The 23492-nt window shown below is 38.1% G+C and overlaps 2 long non-coding RNA genes across 2 annotated transcripts; both read left to right on the top strand.

Moving 5' to 3' along the window:
- The first annotated feature begins 4288 nt into the window (after positions 1 to 4288).
- On the top strand, positions 4289 to 4896 carry LOC130238147 (uncharacterized). The gene is made up of 3 exons (XR_008838605.1): positions 4289 to 4431; positions 4524 to 4593; positions 4746 to 4896. It is a non-coding gene; the product is annotated as an uncharacterized LOC130238147 (long non-coding RNA).
- Positions 4897 to 6325: 1429 nt separating this feature from the next.
- On the top strand, positions 6326 to 7016 carry LOC130238148 (uncharacterized). The gene is made up of 3 exons (XR_008838606.1): positions 6326 to 6664; positions 6762 to 6856; positions 6933 to 7016. It is a non-coding gene; the product is annotated as an uncharacterized LOC130238148 (long non-coding RNA).
- Positions 7017 to 23492: the final 16476 nt, after the last annotated feature.

Here is a 23492-nt window from a genome sequence, read left to right as displayed (position 1 = left end):
TTTTAAAGAGATAGTTCACCAAAAAATGTTAATTATGTCATAATTTACTCAACTTTCACTTGTTCAAAACATATTTGAGTTTCTTTCTTCTGTTGAAAAAAGATATTTTGAAAAATTCTGGAATTGCTGAAACCGATGATATAATTTAATTGGGTTAAAGCGTAATTCCCACTATGGAAGTCAATGGGTCTCAGCAACCAGCGTTCATTCATTCATTTTCTTTTCGGTTATTAATCCTTTATTAATCTGGGGTTGCCACAGCAGAATAAACCGCCACCTTATACAGCACGTTTTTACGCAGCGGATGCCCTTCCAGCTGCAACCCATCTCCGGACTGGACTGTGGGGGAAATCGGTGCACCCGGAGGAAACCCACGCAAACGCAGGGAGAACATGCAAACTCCACACAGAAATGCCAGCTGACCCAGCCGAGGCTCGAACCAGCGACCTTCTTGCTGTGAGGCGACAACACTACCTACTGTTCCACTGCGTCGCCCGCAATCAGCATTCTTCAAATTATAATCTTTTGTGAACAGAAAAATTAAACTTATAAAGATTTAAAACCACATGAGAAAGAACAAAATTATAAATATATTTACATTTTTGGGTGAATTGTCACTGCCAATGGAATAAATTACCTCTTTTAGCCAACGATGTACGCAATGGTGTATTAGTAATATTCATACTATAATTATAGTTATGATTATACATAGTACACATATACTATTTCATATTGTATTTGCTGTTATTAATCTTTTCAGATATAATGTATTATTTTATTCTACATTATTGTACACAATTTCTACTATTATAATAGTGTGTACTTTTTATAAACTGTTTTTATTAACTGTTATAAAACTGTAAGAAAAAAAGATGACTCCAGCACTATTTTTTATACAGGTGATAGCCTACATTTATTGATAATTACATGTCTCTTTATACCATAAAAATATACTTTACAAGTTTGAGTTTTTTTACTTCTAGGTAACTAGAGTTTTTTTCACACCATAAAATTATAATCAGTTAATAAATATAAGAGTTATTAAATTTTAAAACCGAGAAAACAGCAGCTCCTCCGTTCAGTTGCGTCTGTTTATAGCGCACTGATGACCGGACTAAGATGGCGGGCGCCGTTGCTGTGGTTACCATAGTCAGCGGCGTAAAAAAAGAATGTGTTCGAAAAACGGTCGATGACGTTGAGAGCAAGTGTGACCTGCATTAAGTGTTTGACCATCGCTGACATTAGCGGTATGTAAAGATCTTTCTATCATTTCAGGTTATTATATTTTGCTGTCTCGACCATAGACTGTAAAATATATTCATCGACATGCTTATGCCGAAGGACACTAAAGATTTTAGCATTTCTCTCTCATATTGTTTCAGATTATTATATTAGTTTTTCCACGTCTTTTTCGATTAGACTGTAGATTGTACTCAATGTTGGTTGAAATTAGAGATTGGGAGATTGCTATATTGTCGACTTGTCATATTTTGGATTTTGAATACATATAAATCTTCTTTAGTAGCCTATTTATAATTGTAGAATGCCATTTGTTATAATGTCAGGTTGGTAGACCGATATATACAATATTTTTGTCTGTTTGTATGCTTCATTTGTATGTTGTTATCTTATTTAACATGTACAGATTGTTATTTGTTATATCATCAGAAAAATGTATCTGTTATAATGTATTCGTATGCTGTCAGCTTTAACACACATTCCATATTACTGTTGTATTATTTTTTGTAGTTTGTTGTTGGCCTGTTCAGCATTTGAAGCTTTTTATTGTTATTTTTTTTTTTTTTTCAATTTACAGTTGTACTAATTATTGTAACACATTTATCTATTCTAAGTTTATCGATTGTCATCTTGTAGAGTATTTATTTTTACCTGTGAAATTTTATTTGTTAGTGTTAGTAGAACCAGACTGGAGACAATAGTAGATGAAACTTCCAAAGTTTGGTAATAAGGTTAATTAATGACTTGACATCTTTCTATTGTATTTTACAGATCGGAATGGACCACATGGAGAAAAAAAGGGAATTACACACCTCAGCAAAGACTGGAAATTGATGGTCAGGAAATTCAGATGGATAGGTGCATCGATGGACGTCCTGCCAAGATTAAAGGGGTGGTGTTTGGTATAAATCAGTGGTTCTCAAACTTTTTCACCTCAGAAAGAATTTGTCTCTTTAAGTACCACTTAATGACAGCAAACAATAGTAAATAGTAGTGCGGTAGGCCTAATTATTCAGCTACAGCTCTGCACCATTCAAAAGCAAAGCAGTATTATTCATAAAATAATTTCAGCCACTTTAAACATTATAAATAGTTTGAACATTAACACTGTACTGTGCTTACGTTTAAATAAAAATGCATTTAAAAGTTAATTAAAATCGGTACTGTTCATAAAAAGTAAAATAAATAAATAAAATGCTGTACTTAAAGGTAAAGTTTTAGAATATAGTAGCCAATATTCATCAAAACCTGGAAAATGTAGCTTGGACTTCATAAATTTATGTTATTTTCATATAATATATAAACAATTTTGAAATATGTTGCATGTACATATGACATATTTGTATGGGGAAGACTGGGGATAGTTGTGCTTTTATTATATTTCTCTATTTATCTTTGAGATCTTGAGTTGTCTGCTATTAAATGGCATACACATTATTTTTGCGACACAAACAGAGGAGTGAAATGTTACAATTCACACTGGGTTACTTGTAACACACCATATGGTGAGATGTAAATTCTGATTACCACAGGGGTGAGATGTAACTTTACAAAATAAGAATTATGAACAAAAAAAGACCTATTTATTCAACATTGAGCTTTCAGTATAATTTGTGTTTCTCTGTGTTACAAAGCTGAATAAAATGTGCAAATGTGCATCGGCTTTAACAATTGAACACTATTTGTGTGTGCAGGCTTCATGAGCCCACACTGAACTGTGGTCAAACACTGAATTCTGAATTCACTGAACTATAGGAATACTGGAATTTAATCATATAAATATAGCATTAAATCTGCTTGGGGTTGGTGGTGACCGAGCATCTTGTAGACATGAATCTGTTCTCCTTACAGATAACAGCTAAAACATTATCACCAACAATGTGGATTAAATATATCCACACAAAGACACAAATTACAATAGGGTCAACTACAAATCAGGCATTGCTATCTTAAAAATAATTTAATGAAAAAATATTACTTTCTTATCTCAAATGTATTTTTTCCCGTCTAATATCTGCTGTGTCTGTCACAAGAATCTACTTTTTCATATGTGGTATGAGGACTAATGTGAGCATGTGGGAAGTGAATTAACTGATTTGTTACTAGTTCCTGGTTGTAGAGATTGGAAGTACAACTATTCCTGGTCTCCTTGAAATCTAAACATTAACTTGTATTTTAAATGTATGATTCACAATTACATATTTAAATTACAGATTAGATCTGCGAACAGTGCGTCATTTGTAGTATGCATGTCAGAAAGTCAGCGAGTGATTATAAATACACTGTTTGACCTATTCATACAAGATTTATCAATTGATCTGAATTGATTTGGTGGAATTGAGATCATATCTTATGTAAACCATGGAGTTTGCGTAAACTGTGCACCTGACCATCATTTTCAGGCAGACGATCAGGAAAGGTTCGTGGGTGCTCAGTCTGTGCACACAGAGACCAACTTTAATTTTTGTTTCTCCAAGCTTCAAACATGGCAAATTAGCTTAAGTATATGTTCTGTGGCTAGCACCATTTGAGTAACATCCAGATTCATTCCACACCGCTAGCCTATTTACAGAACAAATTACTTTAGGCTATATATCGAAAAAAAAAAAAAAACTATGAACATACGTTAGTGATAATTATGTTACCAATGATGCAGCATGGGAAAATTCCTGAGTTTGCAGTAACTAAAAAAAAAAATTTTTTTTACTAATGCTTTGCTTCTTAGACCTTACACACCTGAAACTTGTCTATAGCACTTGTTCACTGCTGCTCTTATAGTTGTGTAAATTGCTTCCTTGTCCTAATTTGTAAGTCGCTTTGGATAAAAGCGTCTGCTAAATGACTAAATGTAAATGTAAAAGTGTTCAAATATATTTTTAACTTTTATTCACTGATTCCTCCACATACCACTAGAAGGAAGCCTGCATACCACACTTTGAGAACCACTGGTATCGAAAGTTTTATAGGCCTGGTCTGTGTCCGTTTTTTTTTTTTTTTTTCAGCTAATGGAGAGCAGGCAGAAGAGAGAGACTAACAAGAGAATCGGTGACATTTATGTAAAAAATGCTGGAGAACATCAGGTAGGGTTTTGTTGGAGCTGTCTTTGTTGTTTTGCAGATTGGAGTGGAGCAGATGAAAACTTACAAGGGGAACAATAGAGATACACTTGAAGACTTTGAGCTCAGGAAGCAGGTAGAATGGCTTGAATAGACTAAACAACGAAATTAGTTTTCAAAGAAATGTATTAATATCATTTAAAAACTTGATATTTTTCTCTTTGACAGATTTTCACGGAGCATGTGGAGAAACAGGGAAACACACAGGGACAGGGATAAGTGCATTGTTATATATTAGGTACTGCTTTTTTTATTTATTTTTTAAAGTTGAATCAAATCAATTTAAGAAAACTTTTTTTTTTTTTTAATTATACAACTTAATTTTTAGAGTGTACATGTCACAGAAGGGACAGGATTAAAGTCAGTAATATAAATTATGTTTATTTACAGGATAGCAGGCGAGTATATTGAGGCAGATGAGAAGTCCATGAAGATAAACTGGATATTTGACTGTGCAGGCTTGGAGACGGATACCACAGATGACAAACAGGACAAAGACCAGACAAGGAGACATCACACTAGAAGAGACATGAAAAACACAGTAGATGTTAGTAAACTGATCTCTAAGAATCACCACTGAAGGTGTATCGGAAGTTCAATTCAGTCCTTTCTTTACTAGCAAAGAGGCCGAACACTTAGTGAATATGAATGGAGCCTTTATAGTACTGTGATGATGATGGTGATGATTGTTAGGTGTGTGTCTAATTAGACTCAGGTGAGCGTGCTTGGCGCTTCAGTGGGTGGAGAAACTGGTCTTACTGTGACAGATAGTGATGGTCGGGTATTCACTTCAGATAGACAGAGATAGAGACAATATTTTTGTATGTGTGCTTAATTTGTATGTTGCTATCTAATTTAACATTTGCAGATTGCTATTTGTTATATTGTCAGATAAACTGATTTGTTATGTATTTGTATTCTGTCTTTAACACACTGAATATTACTGCAGTCTGTTGTTGAATAGGTTGCCTGGCTGTTATATTATTTCTTTGTGGTTTATTTTGTCGGCCTGTTCAACATTTGTAGATTTTTATTGTTATGTTTTATTTACAGTTTTACTAATTATTGTAACACATTATCTAGTATAAGTTTATAGATTGTCATCTAGTAGAGTATTTACTTATAGCTGCGAAATATTATTTGTTAGTGTTAGTAGAACCAGACTGGAGACAATGGTAGATGAAACTTCCAAAGAATGGTAATAAGTTTAATTAATGATCGGATATCTTTTTATTTTGCAGATCGGAAGAGACCACATGGAGAAAAAAGGAATCACACACCTCAGCAATGACTGGATGGTCAGGAATTTATTTTTACAATAATCAGATGGACGGGTGACCTGATGGACGTCCTTCCAAGATGAAGTAGTGGTGGTTGGTATAGGTAGTAATTAGGCCTTGTCTATGTCAGGTTTTTCTTATTTAGGTAATGGAGAGAGAGCAAGCAGAAAAGGGAGACTCACAAGAGCATCAGTGGACATTAATCTAAAAAAAATGCTGGAGAACAGCAGATAGGGCTCTGTCAGTGCTGTCTGTAGGTACGTCCCAAATCGCATACTTATACACTATTCTATGCCATTTTGTAGCATAAATAGTGTATAGTGTGCCATTTTGGGCCCTGCTTTTGGAGTGGAGCAGAAGGAGTCCCACAAAGGAAAGGTGGAGATATACTTGAGGTCCTGGAGCTCAGGAAGCAGGTAGAATGGCTTGAACTGACTGGACAATGATCATAAATAATTTATATAGTGTGGGTAGTGCGTTCATGCTGAAATAATCTTTTTATTCTAAAAAGATTAAGTGCACTTTAAATTCCCGGATGATGCACTTATTTAACTGTTAAAAAAAATGTGTGGACTGTTGGACACTTCAAACACTCAACAGCCGCAGTTTTGATCCCGTAGCGGAAGGGGTAGAGCCATCAGGCTCTTAAGTTTGATTACTTTATTTTGGATTATGAAAGCAAAATTCTCCTAGAGAGTGATTATGCTGCTTCTTGATGGTGAATGTGGTTATACTCATGGCAGGTATTATTTGATATTTTGGTCATTTGTTACACTAATTTGGCAACTGACAAATATCATCTGGGAAACGGTTTGGAATTTGCAGTTAGTAAATAACTGTTTGTGTTCTATTTGGGACGATACTACATTCATATTCTATGCTGTTGAGTGTAAGTGCATAAGTACATAGTGTATAAGTTCATTGTGTATAGTGTGCCATTTTGGACCCAGCTTTTGGAGTGGAGCAGAAGAAGAAAACTCACAAGGGAAAGGTGGAGATATACTTGAGGACCTGGAGCTCAGGAAGCAGGTAGAATGGCTTGAACCGACTGGACAACTGAGTTAGTTTACAAAGAAATGTATTAAGGTTAATTAAAGACTTGACATCTTTCTATTGTATTTTGCAGATTGGAAGGGACCACATGGAGAAAAAATGGAATCACACACCTCAGCAATGACTGAATGCTCAGGAGTTAAATTTTTACAAAAATCAGATGGACAGGTGAATCAATGGACATCCTTCCAAGATGAAGGAGTGGTGGTTGGTATAGGTAGTAATTGGGCCTTTTCTATGTCAGGTTTTTCTTTTACAGGTAAGGGAGAGAGCAGGCAGAAGAAGGAGACTCACATGAGCATCGGTGGACATTTATCTTAAAAAAATGCTGGAGAACAGCAGATAGAGCTCTGTCAGTGCTGTCTATAGGTGCGTCCCAGATTGTATACTTTTTGTAGCATATTTTGTAGCATAAATAGTGTATGTAGTGCGTTCATGCTGAAATATTATCTTTATTCTAAAAAGATTAAGTGAACTTTAAATTCCTGGATGAAGCACTTATTAAACCGGGATACACTTCAAGACCTGGAGCTCAGGAAGCAGGTGGAATGGCTTAAACCGACTGAACAATGGAGTTTGTTTCCAAAGAAATGTATTAAGATTAATTAAAGACTTAATATATTTTTATTTTATTTTGCAGATTAAAATGGACAACATAGAGAAGAAAAAAAGGAATCACACACCTCAGTAATGACTGCATGGTCAGGAATTTATTTTTTTAAAAATCAGATGGACATGTGAATCGATGGACATCCTTCCAAGATGAAGGAGTGGTGGTTGGTATAGGTAGTAATTGGGCCTTGTCTATGTCAGGTTTTTCTTTTACAGGTAAGGGAGAGAGCAGGCAGAAGAAGGAGACTCACATGAGCATCGGTGGACATTTATCTTAAAAAAATGCTGGAGAACAGCAGATAGAGCTCTGTCAGTGCTGTCTATAGGTGCGTCCCAGATCGTATACTTTTTGTAGCATATTTTGTAGCATAAATAGTGTATGTAGTGCGTTCATGCTGAAATATTATCTTTATTCTAAAAAGATTAAGTGAACTTTAAATTCCTGGATGAAGCACTTATTAAACCGAGATACACTTCAAGACCTGGAGCTCAGGAAGCAGGTGGAATGGCTTAAACCGACTGAACAATGGAGTTTGTTTCCAAAGAAATGTATTAAGATTAATTAAAGACTTAATATATTTTTATTTTATTTTGCAGATTAAAATGGACAACATAGAGAAGAAAAAAGGAATCACACACCTCAGTAATGACTGCATGGTCAGGAATTTATTTTTTAAAAATCAGATGGACATGTGAATCGACGGACGTCCTTCCATGATGAAATAGTGGTGGTTGGTTTAGGTAGTAATTAGGTCTTGTCTGTGTCAGGTTTTTCTTTTTTAGGTAATGGAGAGAGAGCAGGCTGAAGAAGGAGACTCACAAGAGCTTCGGTGGACATTAATCTAAAAAAAAAAATGCTGGAGAACAGCAGGTAGGGCTCTGTCAGTGCTGTCTATAGGTGCATCCCAAATCGCATACTTATACACTATTGTATGCCATTTTGTAGTATAAATAGTTTAAGTAGTGTGTTCACACTGAAATATAATTTTTATTCTAAAAAGATTAAGTGCACTTTAAATTCCCGGATAAAGCACTTATTAAACCATAAAAAAAGATAGTGGACTGTTGGACATTTTATGCACTCAACAGCTGCAGTTTTGATCATGTAGTGGAAGGGGTAGAGCCATCAGGCGCTTAGGTTTGATTACTTTATTTTGGATTATGAATGCAAAATTCTCCTAGAGAGTTATGCTGCTTCCTGATGGTGAATGTGGTCATACTCATTGCAGGTATTATTTGACAGTTTGGTCATTTGTTTCAATAATTTGGCAATCGTCAAACATCATCTGAGAAACAGTTTGAATTTGCGGTTAGTAAATAACTGTTCGTGTTCTATTTGGGATGATACTACATTCATGTACTATGCTGTTTAGTGTGTAAGTGCATAAGTACAAAGTGTATAAGTTCATAGTGTATAGTGTGCCATTTGGGACGCAGCTTTTGTCTTTTGCAGGTTAGAGTGGAGTAAAAGAAGGAGACTCACAAGGGTAACGGTGGAGATAAACAGTACCTGAAGACCTGGAGCTCAGGAAGCAGGTAGAATGGCTTAAACCGACTGAACAATGGAGTTTGTTTCCAAAAAATTTATTAAGATTAATTGAAGACTTAATATCTTTTTATTTTATTTTGCAGATTGAAATGGACAACATGGAGAAAAAAGGGAATCACACACCTCAGCAATGACAGGATGGTGAGGAATTTATTTTTTAAAAATCAGATGGACGTGTGAATCGATGGACATCCTTCTAAAATGAAGGAGTGGTGGAAGGTATAAAGTAGGTAGTAATTAGGCCTTGTCTGTGTCAGGTTTTTCTTTTCAGGTAATGGAGAGAGAGCAGGCAGAAGAGGGAGACTCACAAGAGCATCAATGGACATTTATCTAAAAAAAAAATACAGCAAATAGGGCTCTGTCAGTGCTGTCTATAGGTGCATCCCAAATCTCAAACGTATACACTGTTTTATGCTGTTTTGTAGTATAAATAGTGTAGGTAGTATGTTCACACTGAAATATTCTTTTTATTTTAAAAATATTTAAGTACACTTTAAATTCCCGGATGAAGCACTTACTTAACCGAGATATACTTGAAAACCGGGAGCTCGGGAAGCAGGTACAGTAGAATGGCTTAAAACGACTGAACAATGGAGTTAGTTTACAATGTATTAAGATTAATTAAAGACTTGATAACTTTTTATTTTATTTTGCAGATTGGAATGGACCACATTGAGAAAAAGGAATCACACCTCAGCAATGACTGGAAATTGATGGTCAGGAATTTATAAAAAGAAAAATCTGATTGACAGGTGCATGGATGGACGTTCTTCCAAGATACAGGAGTGGTGGTTGGTATAGATGGGTTATTAGGCCTTGTCTGTGTCAGGTTTTTTTTTTTTCAGGCAATGGAGAGAGCAGGCAGAAGAGGGAGACTCACAAGAGCATCGGTGGAGAACACCACATAGGGCTTTTTTTGGAGTTGTCTTTGTCTTTTGCAGGTTGGAGTGTAGCAGAGAAAAGAGATTCACAAGGGAGATATACTTGGAGACCTGGAGCTCAGGAAGCAGGTAGAACTGCTTGAACAGACTGAACAATGGAGTTAATTTTCAAAAAATTTATTAAGAATAATTAAATACTTGATATCTTTTTCTTTGGCAGATTTGCAGAGCATGTGAAGAAACAGGGAAACACGGATGGGGGCATGAATGGATGTCCTTCCAAAAGAAAGGGGTGGTGTTGGGCATAGATTGTTAAATACAGTAGATGTCTTGTCTGTGGCAGTTATTTACATTGTAGGTAATGAAACCACAACAGACAGAACAGAGAGATTCACAAGTGGAATGGTGAATATTTATCTGAAGAACACTTGAGAACATTTGGTTTATTGCTGGAGATTAGCCAGCCAGTAGAGCTTTGTTAGTCTTGTTTTTGTCTTTTACAGATTAGACTGGGGCATGTGGACAAATCGGAATCCCACCTCAACAATGACTGCAAACTGACGGTCTGCTTCGGTATTTTTTTGGAATGTATAGATAGAATTATTGATGGATGGCTGGTCGGATGTTAAATAGATGTCCTTCCAAGAGGAAGGGGGTGGAGGTGGGCATAGATTGTTAGATAGATGTCTTGTTTGTGGCAGTTATTTAAATTGTAGTTAATGAACACACAACAAGCAGAAAAGGAAGACTCAAAAGAGCATCAGGAGCAGGAGACTCGTCAGGGGTGTCGCTTGACCCCATTTACGGGGGTACGTGCCCCAGTAAATAGGACAATTTAGTAAATAAAGCAACGTAGTTTAATCCAAAACAAACTCACGCATGTGAACAGAAATCCATTCTTGTGTGTCTTATGCACCGCTGCTTCTGTGAGTCTCAGACAAAAGATGATTCTGTACGTTTGATTTGTGTTCTCTAGAATTCTCATATTGTTTAGGAGATCTTAACATCATTCCAGTTGTGTCTTTGTATTGGATTGATTTCTTTTATTTTTATTTAAAATGATATTTGTATAATAATAATACTTTTATAATAATAATAATAATACTTTATTTGTAATATAATTTTAATTTATAATATACAGTGAAGCTATTTATATGTGGGTAAATAGTTTTTGGTGTGGTTGGGTGGGGGCCATGCTCCATTAGAACTTGTATAGAACTATGTATAGTAACACCCCTTAGACTCACAAGAGGAACATTGGAGATATACTGGCAGACCTGGAGTTCAGCAAACAGGTAGAACTACTTGAACAGACTGAACAATGGAGTTAGTTTCCAAAGAAATGTATTGAGATTAGTTAAAAACCTGATATCTTTCTCTTTGGCAGATTGGCACAGAGCATGTGGAGGAACAGGGAAACACACCACATTAATGACAAGTGCATCATAATAAATTAGGTATAGCCTAAAATCTTTAAGTTGAATCAAATTAACTTAATAAAACATTTAAAATGATATATTTAGTTTTTACTACCTGCTTACAAAGAAGACTTCTTCAGTTTGTTAAAGGAAGGATCAGTATAGACTGTCAGAACAAGGATCAGTGGATCATGAATTAGTTTCTTCCCCCATTTCACCAGTGTAAGTACGTGCGATTAAAATTGTTGCCTCGTTTACTCTAGCTTGCAAATTATGCATTTAGTTGTGTTTTGTTACTTGTAACCGCGTGTGCTGTATCAGGTTAACTCTTTATATTCTCATATCGCGTGTAAAGCTACGTTGAAAACGCGACGCGTGCCGCTTTGTTTATGGATAGTCAGCTATGTGTGTGTGTGTAATGTGTGTGTGTGTGTGGCTCCTCTGAGGACGGTCGTTTGTGTGAGTGTCTCCTCTTAGGAGGTTGATGTGTGTGTGTGCGTGTCTCTGAATAGGGTAAAGCTCTAGGCAAAGGGGGATCAAAGGGACCCGTTTGTAAAGTGAGGACTTTAGGGGGTGTCGCGGTTGAAATCTTAGGGTTGTAATCGCGGATGTCACTGAGGACGCGGAGGGGGAGGGAGGTGTCGCCGCCGCGCCGTCTCTATTCTGGACGCGCCGGCCCTGTGTGTGCGTGTGTGTAAAAAGAGCAAGTAGACTGCTAGGACATATCCTCGCCAGTTCTTGGACTTTTTGCTTGATAAAATAGTTAGTCGTCAGTATTTTCTAGTCCATCGTCTATATTTACATTCACCCACTGGCAGCCAAAATCCACTATGAAGCGTGTGTACACTGTGACTACTTTTATATTGTTGATAATCTGCTGGGCATTTCACTCTGTCTCGCCCTGAAGCCTGTCAGTGTCGTCGACCAATCGCAGCAGCCTGTCATTGGTCCAATCAGCGCAGATTAGCTTCGCGCTGAGGACGGGTTTGGGTACAAATGAATCGCTGAACGATTCATATGGGAGTCGCTGGGATAACTAGGTAAAAATAAATGCAGATTATAAGACCATCAAAGTGTTGTTTGACCTTGCATGCATATTAGACTGTTGTTGGAGACCCTTACAACCTAAATATGACCCTATTTCATCTATAATATGGGCTCTTTAAGTTAAATAATTGAGGACCAATACGAAATATGTCCAGACAAATGTCTAATAATAATAGTTAGTAATAGGCTTAAAACCTCTCCATTATGCCCCGATGTGGTTGCTTTCTAGTTCAAAAGCTAAATTACCAGTTGCACTGCCTATATAGTGTGGAAAAATATAATAATTCACTAAATGCAACATAAACCTGGTCTGCAGTTATCGCTCTGAAAAAAAAAACACGTGACGTGAATGGGGGAATGGAAGGACAGTTGCGTTCGCAAAGTTGAAGAGTGGGGGGGTTTGATTGAGCAAGAGCGGCACCTCAGCCAATGAGGGCAAAGGGGTAGTGGCTCTAGCCACTGGGCCACCCTTCTGTGCATGGCCCTGCTATGCCCTATCCTAATCAAAGCCCTCACGAAAGAGATATATTTGTAATTTGTAAAAGCACATTTTAATGTTTAAGCATTTTGTTTTTTGGAGATAACTGGCAATGTAGTAGCTAGCTGGCTACATCTGGGTCATAAATATTTATGCACACAGAAAAACATTTGTGGCTAATGAAAATTGATCATTTAAGCTTATTATAAATTAACCTATATTTATTTATCTTGTAAAACTGATGCGATTCTCCCCAGCTCTTCTCTTTAGTGATGTTTGGAGGCCATTGTCACAGCCACGAACGGAATAACTATATAAACATAATTTTAAGTCTAGCTAAAAATAAAGGATTTCTCAAACTTATTTTAAAAAAATTTATTTATTTATTTAGTGTAAGCAAAAAGATTCTCCCCAGCTCATGGCTTTTGTTAATATGAAATAGGTTGAAACAGCTGTGATAAGTCCGATTTAAAATCCTGGATATCAAACATGTTTGCTATGATTGAGGAGGTTCCGATTTTTTTTCAAGATTGTGAGGTGTGACATTCTATCTTTAAATGGCTCACATTACCAAATAATCTGCACTGAAAATCAGACCCAATCAAAGTCTTCGACAAGATTTCATCTCTGATTTCTGGGAAGTGAAATTAAATTGGGCTAAAACTCCTGTAGTCTGAGCCTGGCTTTAGATAGTTAGATGTCTTGTCTGTGGCAAGTGTTTCTTTTTCAGGTAATGGACACACAGATTTATCTGAAGAACAGCTTGTGCATGTCTGGAGCTCAGCAACCATGTAGAGCTCTGTTAGTCGTGTCTTTGTTTTTTACAGACTGGAGTGCATGTGGAGACAAATAGGAATCACACACCTCGGCAATGACTGGAAACTGATGGTCAGGAATATCCTTCAAAAACAGACAGATGTGTGCGTGGATGGATGTCCTTCCAAGAGGAAGGGGGTGGTGGTGGGCATAGATTGTTAGATAGATGTCTCTGTGGCTGTTATTTACATTGTTGGTAATTGTGATAAAGTTTGTCTTGTTGTGGGAAGAAGAAGACAGGGTCGGCGATATAAGGTAATTGTTTTTATTTTTCGTTAAAGCATATCAACACGAGACTTCCGGCTGATGCCATATGAGTGCAAAACGCATGTGAAAACAGCTCCACAACTTTCAAGATATTTGTGAGCTAAACTAACTAATACTTTATTGCCACATGACTGTATTTAATATATACGACTAAGATGCCAAACAAGCATAAAAAAAACAGAGCAGACAACCGAAACCCCAAGGGACATACAAGTTCATCGCAGCGATGAGATTAGCACTAAGGCTAACAACGCAGTTCTAGAAGGGATTGCTTTGCTACAATCAAACTTTGTACCATTCAAGTCAGAAAGAGTGAAGCTATTGACAAAAAAACAATCAGTTCTCGATCTCCATCAGAGCAGAATTAACGGCTATAAAGAAAGAAGTGGATGTCTCAATCTCCACCATGAAAGATACTAGGAGCGAGCAAGCTAAAACAATTGCTGAACTTGAACACGGTGCAACTTTTTCTTCTGACGCGGTTTCCCAATTACAAAATGAGGTTGAGAGGTTTACAAGCAGCTTGACACAGCTTATGGAAAAATGTACGGATCTGGAAAGTCGCAGTTGAAGGCCAAATTTGCAAATCCTTAATGTTCAAGAAGGCAAGGAGGATGGGCAAAAAACAACAGACTTTATCACGCACCTGTTGAAGAACGCGCTCTCTCTGGAAATCGCTACGATAACACTCCATATCCCCGGGCATTTGTTGTCAAGATGCATTATTGTTACAAGTGGCAAGACATCATCCGAAAAGCAGCACAGCTAAAAATCATCACTTTCAGGGGAGAAAAGCTTCTAATATTTCCTGACCTCCCACCAGCCATACTGAAACAGAGTGCCTGTTTCAGAAAAGTGAAAACTATACTGCAAGATAAACCAGGTGTCTGTTTTGAATTTCTGTACCCATCGAAATTACGGGTCACACACAATGGAGAAGAAAAATACTTTACTGACCCTGCCAAGGCGATTGAATATGCAGAACAGCATTTTGGAGAGGGTAACGTGCCGTAATACCCTTGGAGACTGTGCAAACAGTGCAATGCTGATCGGTAACGCTGTGCTTTTCTACCTTTAATGTACTTTCTTTACGCTACCTTTTTTCACAATGTTCATATGCTTCGCAATTTGGACTTTAAAAATCGAGCTGTGTACTTGTGCAGACGAACATTTATTATAACCAAAGGAACTGTTCACTAAGCTCCTGTTAGTCCAGTTGGGCGTGTCTCATACCAAGTTTGTTTTTATCAAATTCGGTTTCGATGTATACTCAAACCTGGATTTTCAGGTATGTTCTTGTTTTGTTTTTTTTCTAGTTTATTAAATGTTCTCTTTGGGAGGGGATGGCAAATCAGGTTCCGTCTGGGGGTGCATACTTGGGGAAGTGGGTACAATAATAGATACTGGATGGGATGGCAGCTTCTCTGAGTATAACGCCAGATAAGGGAGTGGGAGCTCTGATATTTGCCTCCTGGAACGTTAAAGACTTAAATCATCCTATTAAACGCAGCAAAGTGCTTTCTCATTTAAAATCTATGAACACAGACATTATATTCTTACAAGAGACGCATTTTAAAAAGGATCTTCATCCGATGCTAAGAGCCAGGTGGATAAGTCAGTCTTTTTTTTCTTCCTTTTCTTCTAAGGCCAGGGGTACTGCAATCTTAATTAGAAAGGGGGTTCCATTTAAACATAGATCCACAATTACAGATAAGGAGGGAAGATTTATCATTGTTACTGGAGAAATATTTTCAACACCAATAGCGTTGGTTAACATTGTTGGACCAAATTTTGATAATCCGTGCTTTTTTCAAAACGTGTTTTCTCGCATCACTGATATCTTATCCACAAATTTAATTATAGGGGGAGATTTCAATTGTGTTTTAGATCCATATTTTAACAGATCGTCTACTCAGCGTGCTCCACGATCCAAATCTAGAGAACTTCTGAAAACATTTATTAAAAATTATAATATCAATGATGTATGGAGGTTAGCAAACCCAACGGGAAGAGATTACTCCTTCCCATCACTCAAGTTCATAATGCTTACACCCGAATTGACTATTTTTTTTGGTAGATTTAAAACTTATTCCTTTTAGTTTTAAGGCCACCTATTATAATATTATGATCTCAGATCATAGCTCAATTACATTTTCCTTGAAATTGTCAGAAATTGGTTAATCTCAACCATTGTGGTGGGCAGACCCCTATCTACTAAAGGACGAAAAATTCTGTGAATATTTACAAACACAACTTAAATTATTTTTTTAAACTAATAACCAACCAAACCAAATCTCTCCTGAACTTCTGTGGGACATTTTTAAAGCATATCTAAGAGGCTGTTTTATATCATGTAAAGGGGTAAAGAATAAAAAAAAAAACGTACCTTAAAAAATTTGGAAAAACAAATTAAACAACTAGATGAGCAGAATGCTAAAACACCTTTAGATCTATATAAAGAAATATTAAAACAGAGATATCACTATAACAAATTAAAATCTGAAAAGCTTTCAAATTCTATAATGTTTATGAGACAAAATTTTTTTGAGTTTGGTGATAAGCCACATAAATTGTTATCTAGACAGCAACGAAAGCTTGAAAATGATCGTGAAATACATTGAATTAAATCAAAATCTGGGACTTACTTATTATCCCCCACAGAAATTAATAACCGTTTTAAACAATATTATGAATCTCTATATTCAAGTGATTCTAACAAAGATCCCAATGCTATAGAAAAATTCTTAAACAGCTGTAATTTACCAACGCTAGATAAAAAGGATAGAGAATTTCTCTTAGCAGATTTTACATTAGAGGAAATAAAGAATACTCTAAAGTCACTTAAAGGAAGTAAAGCCCCCGGCCCTGATGGAATTCCCTGTGAGGTATATAAATTATTAAACAATTTGTTAACACCTTATATGCTTAATGTGTTCTCCCAAGCTCTGGAGGAGGGACAACTACCCCAGTTATTTAATGAAGCAGTAATTACAATTATACCCAAAAAAGGAAAAGATCCTGAAGAGGTTGAGGGGTATAGGTCAATATCTCTCATTAATGTGGATCAAAAAATATTAGCCAAGACAATAGCCATCAGAATGAACACATTGGTGGGAAAACTAGTGAAACCTGCTCATACTGGCTTTGTTCCAGGCCGTAACTCTTTTAACAATCTACGTCGATTGTTTATTATACTATACTCCTCCTAAACAGACCGCTCTGACCTAGTGATCTTGTCCTTAGATGCCGAAAAGGCCTTTGACCGGGTAGAATGGCCTTACCTATTTGCCCTTTTACAAAAATTTCAATTGGGGGAAAGATTAATTTCTTGGTTAAAAACTCTATATAAAAATCCTAGGGCACGAATACTCACAGTTTTTTTGTCGTCGCCTTTTGATTTATTTAGCGGTACACTTCAAGGCTGCCCACTCTCCTTGCTTCTTTTTGCCCTGGCCATTGTATCCCTAGCGGAAACAATTCGAATGAACGAGAAAATTCATGGACTTAACACTAAAAACACAATGAACAAAATCTCATTGTATGCTGATGATGTTCTTTTATATGTGACTAAACCTGCAACTAGTATTCCAGCTATATTCTCAGGTTAGAAAATTAATTTAAATAAAAGTGAACTCATGCCAGTCAGCCTTAAGGATCTCTCACAAATTTACCCACTTCGATTTAAATTAGCCATTGATAGATTTACTTATTTAGGAATAGCCGTGACAAAGAAGTTTAGCTTTTTAAAAGAAGCTAATTTTGCTCCTCTCTTAGAAAAACTAAAATCAAATATTCAGTTCTGGAGGACCGTCCCCCTCTCATTAACAGGTAAAATAAATGCCATTAAAATTATTTTTCTGCCACAACTACTATATTTGTTTCAAAACATACCAGTGTTTATCCCAAAATCTTTTTTATACAACTTGAATATAAAAACCACAGAATTTAACAAGTGCATCTTTCCAAAGCTAGAAATGTGGGGGGTCTGGCCTTCCCAAAATTCCTCTGTTATTACTGGGCAGCTAATCTCAGAATTATATCAATAATACTAAATGATAACTCTAGACAGCTGGATTGGCTCGGAATAGAACAGGATGAATGTACCCCTTACGATCTTGGTGCTGTCATTCTTTCACCAATAAGATCTAAAAAAGAAATTTATAGAAACAACCCTGTTATTAACAGTGTTATTCGCACTTGGAGACAAATCCAATCTTATTTTAAGGTGGAGCCACTACCTTTATCAATTCCAATAGCTGGTAACACCTTCTTTATACCTTCTACGCTAGATAAAGGCTTTTACCAATGGAGAGATGCAGGAATTCACACAGTTAGTGATCTTTACCGAAATGGTGCTTTTGCCACCTTTCAAGAAATCCAAGAAAAATATAAGCATCACAGAAGTAATTTTTTCAGGTTCTTGCAAGTCAGGAACTTTACTTGAAATCCACAACAATCAATCCTTTCTGTCTTGACATTTGTCTGAAGGAATAGTTTGGTATGGAGAAAATTATTTCCCGCATATATAACATCCTTCAAGCCCACCAATCACCCACAACATCCCCGATCAAAAAGCTATGGGAAGAGGAACTAGGATCAGAGATTCCTAATGAAACATGGACAGAGTGTCTGAAAAAAAATCATCTTATCCACCATCTTATCCAATTCAAAATTTTACATAGATTGCACTACTCAAAAACAAAGCTTTCTAAAATATTTCAAAGCGTCTCCCCAAAATGTGATAAATGCAAAATATCTGATGCATCGCTGCTTCATAGTTTTGTCTTTTCTGAAATCACAGGGCAAACTATTGATCCAGATAAATTTTTAATCATGTTTGGGGTTTCAAAGTACGAGCTTGGATTGTCCAAGTCTCAGCAACATATAATTTCTTATGGCCTTTTAACAGCCAAAAAAACTTATTCTGACATTCTGGAAAAATAAATCTCCTCCCTCTTTCGAATTATGGCTCAGTGAACTCACAAACACACTCCATTTAGAAAAAATACAGTACAGTACAACTTGTCCTGTTATCTCCTCATTATCATTATTACAAGTATTTCTACCATTGTCATTATTCAGGTTACTGTAGTTGTAGTAGTAGTCATAGTAGTAGTAGTAGTAGTGGTTGAAGTTGTAGTATGGGTTTTTGAAGTAGTAGTTGAAGTAGTATCTGTAGTAGTAGATGTCGTTGGTATAGTGGTATCAGAAGTAGTGGATGTGTAGTAGTAGTAGTCGTTGTCGTTGTCTGTGTAGTAGTATCAGAAGCAGTAGACGTTGTTGATGTAGATGTTGTAGTAGCAGTCATTCCTGTAGTAGTATCAGTAGTAGATGTAGTAGTTGTAGTATCAGTGGTAGTAGTCGTGGTAACAGGTTCAGTAGTAGTACACATTGTAGGAGTAGTAGTGGTTGTGGCTGTAGTAGCAGTAGTAATAGTTGTAGCATTAGAAACTCTCTGTAGTAGTAGTAGTAGTTGGTGTAGTACTTGGGATTTATTTTTATTATTATTATTTTTATTATTGTAGTGGTTGTTGTTAATGATTATTACTGTTGTCCTTTTTTGCTTGTTTACTGTCATTATTACTATCATTATATCACTAGCATTGTTGTCACTCCTTATATAAGTTACTTGCTTCATTTAGTGACTGTTATTGTTCCTTTTGTATGTACTCTGACCTGTTTACCAAGTTACCTTTACATGCACACACACACACACAAACACACGCACCTGCCGGTACTTGATTGTATTGTTGTTGTTTTTTGTATTTTTGTTATTGTTTCATTTTCTTTGTATTTGCATTATCTCAAATTGTGTACCTTTTGTATATTCTAATAAAAAAAAAGAATACAGTACCATTTACAGAATAAAAAGCTTAATTTTTTTTAAAATATGGGAACCTTTCATAAGGTACTTGGAGAGATGGAACAGTTGTTTGATGGGGACATTGCTATATCGTAGGGCAGCTCCCAATTTTAGTAATCTTCCTCACAGGTGTGCACTACAAACAGGTGAGGGGGGGGGGGTATTGTAGGGTATTATTATCGTTTACATACTGTGATCTATTTTATTTGAGTTCATGTATATATTTTGTTATCTTTTTTTTCCTTCTGTAATGGTAACTAAGGTTTTTTTTCTGTCAGTTCAGATAATGGTTTACATATTCATGTGTAGACTCTGTATTGTGTTAGTAGACCAAGGAAAAAAATGTATGTACATGTTTGTATATATGTGTGTGTGTGTGTGTGTGTGTGTGTGTGTGTATATATATATATATATATATATATATATATATATATATATATATATATATATATATATATATATATATATATATATATACTGTATATAGACATATAGACATTTAGAAGGAAATATTTTGTTTTAATTTAAAAAAATAATTTTTTGCATAAGTAAAATGTGGAGGATCTTTTTTATATTTGCAAACATTCTGTAATTGTACATTATTCTCCACAAAAAAAAAAAAAAAAAAGCATGTCAACACTTTGACACTGTGTGTGCGGTCACTCTCTTCTCTCTTCTGGTCTTCTCCGTTCCTTTAAAAAGGAGTCTCTCCGGACCAATCACTAGAGAAAATCAGGTATTTATTATTTCTGATTGGGCTACTGACCAGCTGCCAATGTCTCAACCTGCTCTCCCCCCTTCCTGGGTGTTTGACCATGCTCTTCCCACCACATACCGCCACTGCCAGTCTCAGGCCGGGCAGCCGTCCTGAGACCCCCAGACCATATTCGGATGTATCCGTCTGTAACAGAAAGGGGACAGCAAATTTTGGAGCGTCCAATAACAGCCCCACCTCAAAGTGCAGCGTTAACCTTGGTGAATACCTGTTGGCACTGATCCGACCGTTGGACGGTATCTGGTTCCCACTAAGATCAATTAGGGAGCTGACGAGTTTTGAATAATTTGGTATAAATCATCTATAATTTCCCGCCAGACCCAAAAACTGTCTCACCTCCTTTTTGGTCTTGGATCTCGAGCAGGTTGAAATGGCTGCAGCCTATGACCCAAGTGGAAGCCCAGATATCTTACCTCCACCCGCCCAATTGTGCACTTCCTGCGGTTGGCGTAAGCCCAGCCCGCCTCATCCTCAACAATCGAATTTCGACACAATGTTTAACTTGTGCTAATCCACACAGAACCGGACCAAGCCATCCATCTTAGGCTGGCCAAGTCCCCGTGGGATTCTTCTACTACTCCTATCTTCAGAATTTCCTCAATTCTTCCGGTTCTTCTTTTGACTGAATGTCTTGGATCACCCCTTACACCCTGTCCTTAATGATTGCAAAATACAGGTAGGAGAGAGGTTGATCTTTTTGGAGGAGATGCCCATCGATGACTTTTACTTGTTCAATGGCCTCCAACTGAGCAACCCACCCTCTAGCCGGCGAATTCTATTTCCAAGAAACACCCGCACATAAAACTCTAAATAATTTACTAAAACCAGGCCAATCAGTTCCCAGGATTAGCGGGTGTTTGTGGTGCGGGTTAACTGCTACCTCCACACTATGTTTTTCCCCTAAATTGGATTTCCACAGCCGTAAGTGGCTAGTGCATTACATGCCCTTGTACACACCTCACCTGGACCATGCGGCTCTTATGCAATGCTGTGTTTTGCGCCAGGCATTGGTGGATAGAGATTTGGCCTGATCACCAAGGCCTGATATGTACCCCCTTTAATACTCACCGGTATCTAAATTAGCCCGTTGTGACCGGGTGTGTTGGGGAGGCAGATTAATGCAGCCACCTCCATAGCGGAGCAGCTTTCTGGTGCATGGTCCTTGCCCCCACATCGCCAACACATCGGTGCAGACCTCCCCACTACACCCCCGAGGCCAGTTGGACCAACCAATTGAGCCGGAGAGAGACCTGACGGTGCTTGGGAACCCACCAGGGCTGGGATTCTCCCCCTCCGTCCCGATAACCACCCTAGCGAGGCCGAGTGTGCTGCGGATCCGCCCCTATGCACCACTTCCTAGACCAGATGGCCAAATTTTCAATAAAAGAGCAGTTTCCTCTCACTCCAGATGTGCAAACTCTTCCAGCCCGCAGCGCCGGGCCCCTTTGCCTCAGGCTTTCAAAGTGCAGCAGAACGGACTCCTTTCTCTCACTACCGGCCTCACCACGGGATCCAGGGAGGAAGGTAAGAAACATTCTCTTATTTTCAGCTCTTCCTCGGGAGGTTAGTACTCCCTTCCCGAGCTGCCCCTCCGCTGGCATGTCAGCGATTGATCCGATGGATCTGCCAGCCTCTGCCAGCCTGGTTAGTGCTGCCCAGTACATCGCAGTGGCTTATACAGACGATCAGACTCGGCTACGCGATACAGTTCACTATTCACCCTCTCAAGTTCACGGGTGTTCATTTATTGAGGGTCAATCCCGAGAGCACCCCTGTCTTGCACGAGGAGATTGCTGTCCTTCTGGCAAAGGATGCAATCGAGCAGGTCCCTCCAGCTGAGATGAAAGCCAGGTTTTACAGCCCATATTTCATCGTGCCCAAAAAGAGTGGGGGGTGGGGGGCGCACACTGAACTATCATTTACATAAGATGTCGTTCAGAATGCACACGCAGAAACACTTAATGCAGAGCAGAGCGTCTGTTATCGGAATTGGTTTGTAGCTATATTTTGCGTATTTTCATGTCTCCATCCTTCCACGCCACCGTCAATTTCTTCGGTTCGCTTTCAAAGGACGAGCATGGCAATACAAAGTCCTCCCCATCAGGCTCTCTCTTTCTCCACGTGTTTTCACCAAGCTCGCGGAGGGTGCTAGCTCTATGGATCAATTGATTATGCACAGACACAAGGTGCTCCGGCACCTCGACCAGTTGGGGCTTCAGGTTAACCAAGAGAAGAGCAAACTTTGCCTCGTGTAGAGGATCTCTTATCTCGGGCTGGAGCTGGATTCAATCACCATGGTTGCTCGCCTCTCCGAGGAGCGTGCCAGGCTAATGCTTTCTTGTCTGAGCGAGCTTGACAGGAAAAAGTGATCCCACTGAAATTTTTTCTGAGGCTCCTGGAGCATGCTCGGTTTGCTTCATATGAGACCACTTCAACCTTGGCTTCACAATCGGGTACCCAGATGGGCATGGTACGCACCGGGTGCACATCACTCCACTGTGTCGCCACACCCTCAGTCCCTTGATGGATCTTGCTTTTCTTCAGGCTGGTGTGCCCCTTAGGCTAGTATCCAGGCATGTCCAGGATGCCTCCAGCACGGGCTGAGGGGCTGTGAGCAACAAGCATGCAGCTGCGTGTTCTTGGACCGGACCCTGTCTGCATTGGCATATCAACTGCGTAGAGCTATTGGCAGTGTATCTCGCTCTCCGCTGCTTTTTTCCGGTGCTGGAGCAGAAACACGTGCTGGTCAGGACAGACAACATGGCGACGGTGGCTTATATCAACCGTATGGGGGTCACATGTCTCAGCTTGCTCGCCGTCTGCTCCTTAGAAGTCATGCACAGCTGAAATCGTTGCGTGCCATTCATATTCCGGGCGAGCTCAACCATGCAGCCAATGCGCTCTCACGGCAGCTAGCGTCCCATGGTAGAATTAAATGCATGGTACTAACAATGAAAGGTGTGTTCTATGCGGTTGTAACAGAGTGTGGTACAAAGAAGAGTGGTGTCGAGAGTGGTATCAGAACTTTTGCTGGGTGTTCCAGCAAGGATTTGGTAATTGGATTCACAGTGTTTTTTCTAAGGCGTCTGAAACCATAG

This window comes from Danio aesculapii, chromosome 12 (genome assembly GCF_903798145.1).
Source record: "Danio aesculapii chromosome 12, fDanAes4.1, whole genome shotgun sequence".
Lineage (NCBI taxonomy): Eukaryota > Metazoa > Chordata > Actinopteri > Cypriniformes > Danionidae > Danio > Danio aesculapii.
Note: the sequence above shows the minus strand (reverse complement) of the source record. Positions and strands in the feature narration are given on the sequence as shown.